Source organism: Monodelphis domestica, chromosome 8, assembly GCF_027887165.1.
Source record: "Monodelphis domestica isolate mMonDom1 chromosome 8, mMonDom1.pri, whole genome shotgun sequence".
Lineage (NCBI taxonomy): Eukaryota > Metazoa > Chordata > Mammalia > Didelphimorphia > Didelphidae > Monodelphis > Monodelphis domestica.
In genome coordinates, this window is record NC_077234.1 from 88,831,114 (window position 1) to 88,842,425 (window position 11,312).

The 11,312-nt window shown below is 38.4% G+C and overlaps 1 long non-coding RNA gene across 1 annotated transcript; it reads left to right on the plus strand.

Moving 5' to 3' along the window:
- Positions 1–403: 403 nt before the first annotated feature.
- LOC103093678 (uncharacterized) lies at positions 404–2,207 on the plus strand. Its single transcript, XR_471807.2, has 3 exons — positions 404–620; positions 1,627–1,690; positions 2,116–2,207. It is a non-coding gene; the product is annotated as an uncharacterized LOC103093678 (long non-coding RNA).
- The last annotated feature ends 9,105 nt before the right edge of the window (positions 2,208–11,312 follow it).

An 11,312-nucleotide genomic window follows, 5' to 3' on the forward strand; every position in this document is an offset into this window, starting at 1 on the left:
GAACACAAAGAAGGGGGGTGGGGGGGAATGGAAAAGAGAAAAGAGACTGCAAGGAAGGCTCACTCTGGTAATAAAGCAGCTGGTAAACCTCCAAGTAAAAAGAAATTAGAAAAACAAATCTAGTATCCAGACAAGCAAAAATGCTTGTTACCCCGCACAATCAAATTGAGGCAAGATCACAAATCAACCTCCACTTTATGAATGGACAGACTTGGGGGGGGGGGTTGGGGAGGGAGGGATGATATGTGTGGGCTTGTACTGACACCTGGAGGAGGACTAGGGGAATTCTCAGGGGTTTTCCTTTCTTCCCCTACCCTTAGTGCATGATGGGCCTTTTGGATCTGAGAGATGGAACACAACAGTGGGTTTCCTAGGAGGAAAAACATTCCACCAAACAAAAACTTCAAAGGAAAAGACTTCTGAATCAAGTTCCAAGTCAGAGTTTGAGCGTTTCATTTTGTGTAGCCTTCTAAAGTTGGTATGAGCAGATGATGAAGACTTACTTCCTGAGGCTTTCAATCTGTTGGGGCACCAGAGTGCTCTCTTCTCCAGTGGCTACCAGGTGTCTGGAGATCAGCCTGTCTGGCTCATGTAAAAGTCAAGGGCTGGGGATGATGCTGGTAGGCAAAGGGGTTAAAGTTCATGGATTGGAATGTCATTAATTGATGAAGGGTTAGAGACCAAAGGAAATCTGCTGAGGGGCAGAAAGATCCTTCCCAGGTAGGAGGGATATTCTGAAAGGAAGTCAACTTTGGGACCTAAGAAATATAGGTAAAATCATGTTCTCCAGGAGAATGATGGATTTCTGATCAATAAGAAAACAATGAGCATTGACTGCAGAGATACAAGATGGCACTGTGTTCTGCTGAAAGTAAAGAAGACTGATGGGTTCTGGTCAGTTACCTACTGTTTGACTTGGGACAAATCACTTCCCTGCTCTAGGTGTTCTCACCTCTAAAGCGAGAGGTTGGATCAGATGGTCTTGAAGATCTCTTCCAGTTCAAAAGATGAAATGTAGGTAGAATAACATTGCATCATTGAGATGATTCTTATCAAAATTGAGTCCAAGGAGCTCCTTTTATTTGATGCACCTCCAAAATATCTCAAGTGTTGAGGAGGCTTATGACATTAGTAGACTACAGCTCTGAGATGTAGCCAGAACCAATAAGACCAGAACTATCCTGAACCGATTTTTTAAGTAAACAAATTTTTATAGAAAAGTTGAGTTAATTCAATATTATTTATCATATTTCTCAGTTTTAAAGATCTATAAGAGTTCCGGCAATTTGAAGATATGGCACTTTAGGGACACATTAAATTAATATATTATACTTATTGGACATATAAATACTTGCTGAATAAGTAACTGAATGACATGAATTGATGAAGCTCTGAAGTAATTCCAAAATATCCAACATACAGGAAACTCACTGGCCAAATAAACAAACTGTCCATTAAGCTTACGTTGCTTTTTCTCCCAAGTTAGGTAAGTCTCTTTTGGAATGTCTCTCCCTGATATACCTAAGTGAACATGAATGAATGGAAAAATATTTGTGTAGTGTTGGAGATATAACTATGGTAGCAAAGATGGTCCCTGTCCTCAACGAGCTTACAATTCAATTACAGAGACAATACACAGAAGGGACTGCACCCATGGAGGAGCAAAGTATTTTGGAAAACTAAAAGGATGGTGAGTGGGGCCATATGGGAGTAGATTGACAAATTCCATCTAGGAAAAATGGCAGAGTTGATTTGATCATGGCTTATCATTCCTAAACCTGGAAGGATGAAATGAGGCAAGGAAAAGGTATGGGCAGCTGCAAGGCAGTTAGCAAGAAACTTTAGACCGTTCAGGAAAACCAGAGTTTAAATCATACTTTGAGCAGTACCTATTTAACTTTGGACAAGTTATTTAAGTTCCCTTATCATCAGTTTCCTCCTCTATATAATGGATATAAAATATAGCATCTACCTCATAGGGTTGTTGTGAAAATAAAATAAGACATATGTAAAGTAGTTTATAAAGCTTAAAGCACTATATAAATATTAGCCATTATTAATAACTTACTTTAAGAAGAGAACTTTAATTTTTAACCCTACTTTATTGCTTTTCAGACATGTAACTGAGAAGATGCCAAAATTTGAACATTTCCACCTTGACTCTGACCTAAAACTCTATTAAATATAACAAGACACTTCTTCCTCCCTTCCTTGTGTATTCTGAATTTAATGTTATATGATGCTGTAACAAAGATTTATGTTTGGGTTGGACTAGAGCACCTCTGAGAATTAAGATTTATAAGAGTAGATTATTCTTTGAATTTGAATCCCCAGGTCCTAGCAGAGTATCTGGTACCTATTGGTGCTTAATAAGTGCTTGTTCATTGATTGACTACTTATAGCTCTAAGATTGTAATTGTGATTGTAATTTTGCCAACATGGAGAACTCCCATTGTGGCTCTCTCCACCAAACACCAAGTAGAACTCATTTATAACTTAGTAGAAAAATATCAAGGAATTGCTTGAAATATATAAAGGATAGTAAGAGACTTGTCCAGGGTCACAGAGCCAGCATCACCTCCTCTATATACTATTATGCCACACTGCTTCTTGGCACAAACATAATTACATGTTGACAAAAATCAACACAATTCCAGTCAATCAATTATTCATAATATATACTATATGTTATATATAATATAATATAATATAATAGTATTCACTGAACAAAATAATACCAGACATTTTTGTTCAGTTATGTCCAACTCTTCATGATCACATTTGGTGTTTTGTTTTGTTTTTAAACCCTTATTTTCCAACTTAGCATCAATACTGTATATTGATTCCAAGACAGAAAAGTGGTAAGAACTAGGCAATGGGAGTTAAGTGACTTACCTAGGGTCACACAGCTGGGAAGTGTCTGAGACCAGATCATTTCGGGTTTTCTTGGTAAAGAAACTGGAATGGTTTTCAATTTCCTTCTCCAGTTCATTTTACAGATGAGAAAATAGCGGCAAACAGGGCTAAATGATTTGCCCAGGGTCACACAGATAGTAAATGTCTGAGGTCATATTTGAACTCATCAAGAAGAGTCTTCTTTCTTGACACCAAGCCCAGCACTCTACCACATGGTTGCCTAATTTGGGAGGCATTTAGGAGAATTTTTAACAAATGAAAACAATCTCTACTGTTGAGAAGTTCAGAATGGGAGAGCCCTGGTGAGGAAGGGACATGGTCATGAGGAAGGAAAAAGAGCTGGGAGATGGCTCTGTGCAGCCTTGATTCTCACACTTGTCCAGTTATGTCATTCATTATTCATTCCTTCAATAACAATTTCTTAAGGGCCAATTATGTCTATGTCTACCTCTGCTACCTCCCGGAGTGATTGGGTCACCACAGCCCAGGAATTTAAGGGAGAAGAAAAAGTGTACTTTCAGTGACCTCCCCTAGCCTTTCTGCCAATAAGCAATGTGGGTGACTCTCCTTTTCTCTCTCCCTCACATGCATTTGGCCCATTTCAGCAACCCATTGAAATGACTGGTAATTGCTTAAATGTCTTTAAGGGCAGAGGTTGGACCTAAATCAGTGTTTGCAGAATTAAAAAAAAAAAAGTTACTTCCACAGTGTGAAAGCTCAACTAAGAAACAAGAACACTTCAGAGTGATTAATCTGGAAAGGTTATGGCTCATCTAAGCTTTCTTTTTTTCTCCCAAATTGCCCATAGAATGGAAGAGTACTTCTTAATTAAAGCCAGTGTCAGAGTCTACAAGTGGGTTTTTGGTTTCATTTCTTTTGGGGGGGGGCTAATGGTTTCTAAAGGTGAAGTACCATGTAGGGGCACGTGTGGGTGAGCATTCCACCACTGACCATCATCAAAATTACTGGTTTGTCTCTCATTTTCAAACTAGTACAAATGGAATAATCATTTTCCTACGTACTTCTCATAAATAAGATTAAACTTTTATCTAGAGCCCCAAAGTTCACAAAGTATTTCACATACATTATCAGCCTTGAACCTTTCAGCAAACCTGTGAGCTAGATACTAGGTCTTACAAGTGAAATCCTCTTGTATTCAGTAGATTCTTTATAAATTTATTATTATTATTTTTAAAACCCTTACCTTCCATCTTGGAGTTAATCCTGTGTATTAGCTCAAAGGCAGAAGAGTGGTAAGGGTTAGGCAATGGGGGTTAAGTGACTTGCCCAGGGTCACACAGCTGGGAAGTATCTGAGGCCAGATTTGAACCTAGGACCTCCTGTCTCTAGGCCTGGCTCTCAATCCACTGAGCTACCCAGCTTCCCCCTTTATAAATTATTATTGATCTCCTGGAATTGTGTTGATTTTTGTCAATACACACAATTGTGTTTGGACCAAGAAGTAGGGTGGCATAGTAGTATTGGACTTGGCCGTGGAGATCAGAGTGACTTTATCTCAATGACCCTGGACAAGTGTCTTTTTATGGATAAGATGCAGTGACTTGTCCATGGTCATATAGATTGTAAGTATTTGAACACAGATGTTCCCTATTCCAAGTTTTCCATTGTAACTACTAGGATTTACTTCTTCCCTACAAAATGAGGAGAACTCAAATGTAAAAAATGAGTTCATTGGATCTGTGCCATTTAGATACATCAGCTCTTTCCACTCTGTGCCTAATGAGCTTCTCAAATTTTGACCTGCATTAATATCATTCTAAAGACTAAATTTACCCCACATTCCTGTTATACTCCAACCATGCTATGATTCTATGAAGAATCTGCCATTGGAAAGGAGGCAATAGTTGCTGATATCATACATCTCTAGAATCTCTCCTGCTACTATTTCCCCCTCTATTCAGGTACCTTTTATGAATCAATTCAACCTTTTCTTTTTTTGCATTTTAATATCATTTTTGTCTAAAAAAATTCTTTTATGCTTTTCTTCCTTCCTTCCTTCCTTCCTTCCTTCCTTCCTTCCTTCCTTCCTTCCTTCCTTCCTTCCTTCCTTCCTTCCTTCCTTCCTTCCTTCCTTCCTTCCTTCCTTCCTTCCTTCTTTCCTTCCTTCCTTCCTTCCTTCCTTCCTTCCTTCCTTCCTTCCTTCCTTTCTTTTTCTTTCGTTCTTTCTTTCTTTCTTTCTCTCTCTCTCGTTCTCTCGTTCTCTCTCTCTCTCGTTCTCTCTCTCGTTCTCTTTCTTTTTCTCTTTCTTTCTTTCTTTCTTTCTTTCTTTCTTTCTTTCTTTCTTTCTTTCTTTCTTTCTTTCTTTCTTTCTTTCTTTCTTTCTTTCTTTCTTTCTTTCTTTCTTTCTTTCTTTCTTTCTTTCTTTCTTTCTTTCTTTCTTTCTTTCTTTCTTTCTTTCTTTCTTTCTTTCTTTCTTTCTTTCTTTCTTTCTTTCTTTCTTTCTTTTTCTCCCTTACCTTGAAATCAATTCTAAGACATAAGGGCAGCAATGTCGAGGCAATAAGGGTTAAGTGACTTGCCTAGAGTCACACAGCTAGAAAATGTCTGAAGCCAGATTTTATCTTAGGTCTCATTTTCCAGGCCTGGCAATCTATCATCCACTGAGCCATCTAGCTGCCTCTGATTTTATTTTTATAACTTGTCTTCTTACTAATTTTTCTCTTCCCTTTCCCTCTTTATGATGAAAAGCCACTTTCATTTCATAATTAATTTCTTCCATAGCAGGCAGACAAAATACCTCCTCCATGGTCTCAATTCCAGAAAAGTCCACAGAAATGGGTCCTACAGTCCTTCTGCACACAGTTCCTAAGGAAGCTTTGTTCCGTATTTGTACAGATATATGTGACCTAGGGCTTCTCTGAACCCCAGGGAATCCTAGAACAGTAGACCAATAGGAGGAAAGAAAGTTGGATCTTGATGGTCTTTGCTTTGTTTTTTGAACCTTCAAATCTCATTACTAATAAGAACAACTAAGATGTATATAGTATATTACAAAGTGTTTTCCTCATAATGCTTGAGGAAATAGGAATATAGCTGTTCCCATTTTAGGGATAAGAAAATTGAAGCTGAGAAAACACAAGTTATTTTCTCCAAGTCACAAAAGAATGGCCGAGCTATTTCTTGAACCAAATTCCCCTGACTTTAAGATCGTTGCTCTTTCTATAGTGTGCCATGTTGTGTCCTGGATTTTACCACAGATTAAAGAGCTTGTTTCTAGAAAGATGTAAACATGGTCAAAAATGTTTCCCAGTATATTTCCAAGCTGTGATTTTTTTTCAGAATCATTTGTCTTGGTCTTTTTTTCTTCCTCAAAATATAAAGCTCAAAGAGAGGCATAAAGTTACCCCCCTCCCATTCTAAGACGCTCTCCCTGTCCACCTTCTCACTTCTCCACAGTTCCTGCCAATGGCTTCTTTTTGCTTTTCCATTTTCCTTGAAGGCAAATATTTCTAGAGGTGTTTCTATCTTTACAAAGTTGGCTGGTGTTGGGTTGAGTTTATTGATGGGGTCCATTCTAAAAATATCTGATTTAGGTGTCCATATTTCTTACCACAACATTGAAATGAATGAGTATTAATCTTCTTCAAAAGAAAATAGAAGTCTAGTGGTACAGAGGGAGATATGTGCTGTTATTGTTTCCTACTACCCCTGGGATTCTGTTTGAATTTATTAAAATGACCCTAGTATTGTAGATCCAGAAGGGAACATAGAGTCTATTGAGTCTAATTCCCTTCATTTAACAAATGAGGAAACTGAGACTCAGAGAAATTAAATGACTTGCCTGGGATTACATAGCCAATAAGTGTCTAAGGCAAGATTTGCTCCTGGATCTTCTCCGGAGCCTTCCGCACCAGCCACGCTTGCTGCCTCTCAAATGACCATGAGAGAACAAAGATTGTTTCCTAGCAATGAACCATTCCAAAGTTGACGTTGCTGGGGAACTGGTATTGTTCAAGAGTAATCACTTTCCACTTTAGTTTGTCACAATACATCTCAGACTGACTTCACTTCAAGCAGTGTGTATCCCATTTTGGCATGTTATTTTACTGTCCATAAAGAGCATAAAAATTGCCTTTCCCTCCTCCATTCCCCCTTCAGTTTTGCCCTTTCTCTGACAGTTGGCAGTTCTATAGTCAAGCCTAGTGGCAGATTGTGTCACTGTATAATTCTTTCTGACTCCGGCAGCGAGGCTGTCATAAAAATGTGGCCAAGGGCCAATCATACCACTTGATTTTTCCCTAGCCTCCAATGGAAGTGGCAAATGGCAAGGAAGAAGCCAAGAAACATAAACTGTGGGGCCCAAGGCTGACATGAGTGGACTTTATCTTGGAAGCTCTCAGAAAGGTCCTTAGGCTGAAGAGTTTCAGGAAGAATACAAGGGTTCAAGTTTGTTGGTAAATACTTGGCCAGTTGCTGTTGCCAGGATAAAGTAGAGAATTGAAGTGATTAGGAATAATGGCTGGATAATTGCATCAATTTTCTATGCCTCTTTGGCAGAGGGGTTCTTACCTTTGAGTGCCAGGCTGGTATCACTAGGGCCTCAGTTCCAACTCTATCCATTGTAGCTCCTGTGGAGTACCTGGCTTTCTTTGTGTTTTTTCCCCAAAAGAAAAATGCTCTTGCATATAAACAGGCAATTTTCAAGAAATCACTGTTGTCAAAATGATTGGTCTGTTCAGCCACCTTAAGCACATAAATAACTTCATCTTTGAATACTCATTCATTCACTTGATGAGGAGTTGTTGAGCTTGTACTAGGTATTGTGTGGATACAAAGAAGAATAAAACATGTCCTCCACTTTCATGGACCTTGTGGCATTGTAGGATGGATGAATAGGAAAGTCTCAGCATGATGAAATGCCAGATAGCTACGTAACAAATGCAAGGTGGCACGGGTGCTCAGAGGAGAGAGAGAGGGGCACTGATGAGAAAGATCAAAGAAAGCTTCTTGGAGAATGGAAACCTTGGGATGGACCTTCAGTGATGGGTGGGATTTTGGCAAGGAGAAAATGAGATGGGAGATATTTGAAATCTACTCTTGGAAGAAGGAACAGCGTGAACATTCAGTTAGAAAACCTGATTTACTATAACCAATAATAATAATAATATCTAGTATTTATTTAGTATTTTAAGGTTTGCAAAACACTTAACACACATTTTCTCTTTTGATCTTCAAAACAGTTCTGGGAGATGAGTGCTATTATTATTCCTATATTACAGATGAGGAAACTGGGGCAGACAGAAGTTAAATGACTTGCTGAATGTCACAACAGCTCATAAGTTTCTGAGACTGGATATGAATTCAATCTTCCTGACTCTAAATCCAATACTCCATTTGCTATGCACCACCTTTGCTGTTATTCTTATTTTCAGTTGTGTCTGCTTTTTCATCGCCGCCATTTGAGGTTTTGTTGGTAAAGATGCTGGAGAGGTGTGCCATTTTCTTCTCCAGTTCATTTTATGCATGAAGAAACTGAGGCAAAAACAGCAAAATGACTTGCCCAGGGTCACACAGCTAATAAGTGTCAGAGGTCAGGTTTTAACTCAAGAAGATGAATCCCTAGGACTGACTCTATATCCTCTGAGTCACCTAGCTGTCCCATAAATCACCTAGCCAGTTGCCTATAAAAAAGCACTACACCGGGACACAGGAAACCTGGGTTCCAGTGTTCACTCTGATACTAAACTTGGCTGTGTGACAGCAAGAAAATCACTTCTCCTCTTTGGGCCTGAATTTCTTCATTAGTAAAGTGGTGAGGTTAAGAGTAAATTTGATCTCTAAGAACTTTCAGAGCTTGAAAGATTCTATGGCTATTTTAATGGTGCTATCAAGATATCTTCCTTGACTGGGAAGTGTGTAGGGGAAACAGTTTTAATTCATCAATTAATCAACAAATCTCTAATGTGTGTGTATGTGTGTGCAAAGCTAGATGGATAGATAGACAAACAGACAGAAAGATAGATAGAGAGACAGACAGATAGATAGACAGACAGATAGATAAATAGATAGATAGATAGGTAAATAGACAGACAGAGACATAGATAGGTGGACAGAAAGACAGACAGATAGATAGAAAGATAGATAGATAGACAGACAGACAGACAGAGAGATAGAAAGGTGGATAGATAGATAGGTAGATATATAGATAGATAGATAGATAGATAGACAGACAGAGACATAGACAGACAGGCAGGCAGACAGACAGACAGAAAGGCAGGCAGGCAGACAGACAGACAGACAGACAGACAGACAGATAGATAGATATATAGATAGATAGATAGAAATATAGACAGACAGACAGATGGATAGATAGGAAGTTAGGTAGGTAAGTAGGTAGATAGAAAGATTGTACTCAACTATGCTAGGGGAATATGCAAAAGAAAACTAAGTTTAAGTCTCTTCCTTCAGTCAGCCAATATGCCTTTATTTAGTGCTTAATATGTTCAGACACTGCTAAGTGTTGATGACCCAAAGAATCCATCTGCACATATACACATACACGTATATTTATGTATAAGTATACATGTGTTATAAATAGAAGGTAATTTAGAGTGAAGGCATTCGTAATGAAGGGAACTTAGAAAGGCCTCTTGATAAAAGTGAGATTTAAGCTTAGTCTACAAGAAAGCTAGGGAAAACAGGAGGTGTGGGTAAGAGGACAGTATTCCAGGAATAGGGGATAGCCAATGGAATTGTATTCTAAGCATGGAAGGCAGCCAGAGAAAAGGCAGGAAGTCATGGGATGGAGTATTATATGTGGGTAACAACAGAAAGGCTGGTGTTGCTGGATTATAGAGTGCATTTGTTAGAGTGCATTTGTTACAAGGGAATCACTTTAAAAGACTGATATATATTAATTTAAGGTCGCCAAGGAATCAGCTATGTAATTCCTAAATGAAAAACTCAAGTCAGCCGTCAGCCTTTTTTGGAGTTTAATTACAATAGGAGCAAGAAAGGAATTAGAGATATATATAGAGAGAGAGAAAGGGGAGAGAAGGGAATAGGGCTTAAATACCCCTTCTGTTTAGGCTGGGCCAAAAGGCCCAAGCCCTTAGATAGCTGGGGCAAAGAAAGGAGATCAGTCCCTATTACTCACGTGTCCAAAATGGAGAAACAGTCTCAGAGGCCCCCACCTTCAGCTTCCTTCAGAGCAAGCTTCCTCAGAGCCCAGGAACCACAACGACCAAAAACTCAATCCTCCCCCTGAGTCTCCAGACCCTCCTATCTTTAAGGACACCATCCAAGTTGCCTCCCCTCAGTCCTCACATCTACCAATCACTCTTCATCAATTTCCCTGTCAATGGAGGCTCTCGCTTAACCCAGGACCGCCCAGAGGTTTCTGGCCTTTGCACATGTCTGTTGAAGGTCATATTTTTCAAATGATTAAATCTTTACTCCTTTGTTCCAGCCCTTTCTAATTCCTGTTAACTTGAGTATGGTAGAGATTGGAATAATTAAATTTTGATCTAGGCTGCAGCCCTTACTCAATCCTATTAGGACTGAATAGGGTGGAGTATCTCCATTGTATCAATTCTAAAATCAATCAAGACTCAAAGAAATTCCTGTTCTATGCTTAAGCATAGGTCAAAGTCCTTTCCATTGTTCAGCAAAGGGTTTCTGTCCTAAAGTAATCTTAAGAAGGGAAGAGAAGGAACCTCCCATGCCAATGGAGTTCCCATTCCAATAGACTATCAGTAAGAAATTTTCCAAGTATGAAATATCCCAATGGTGAAATTTTCAACAATTATAAGTCTAAGGAAATTTGAGGTTTACAATCCCCCCTGATGATCATTGGGAGACTAGTCTCCCCATTGATCATTTAACATAATCATTTTGTAGTTCTAAATTCACTTCTAACTAAAGATATACACAATATTCAATTTTCTAAGAGAAATTAGAATAGTGAGAGAGGAAATAGAAAAGAAAAGAAAGCAAAACCAATGTTTGCTAGGCGCATTGACAGAAAGCCAAATTAGGGGCAGTCCCTTTTGGCATAAATGTTACAATAAATGTTCAATCAAAAGTTCAGTCCAATCAATCACATCCAAAGTTCATTCTTGATCTTCTTGATGAAGTGTAGGTTTTTGGCATCTTTCTGCAACAGTTCATTCTCTGGATATAAAAGTTTCAAGCTTCTTTCTTGAAGATCTTTTCTTGAACAAAATCAAAATCTTTGAATTTTTTATAAAAGTAAAATCTTAAACAAAAGTCTTGGATTTTTATAAAAATAAAATCTCAAACAAAAAAAATTCAAAAATTCTTAGATTTTAAATTAAAATACAATCCCCCCTGAAGTAAGTATTAAAAAAAAAATATCAAGTTTAGCTCAGAATGCAATGTTCAGTTATGGGGTTGTATGTGTCAATTATCAAAAG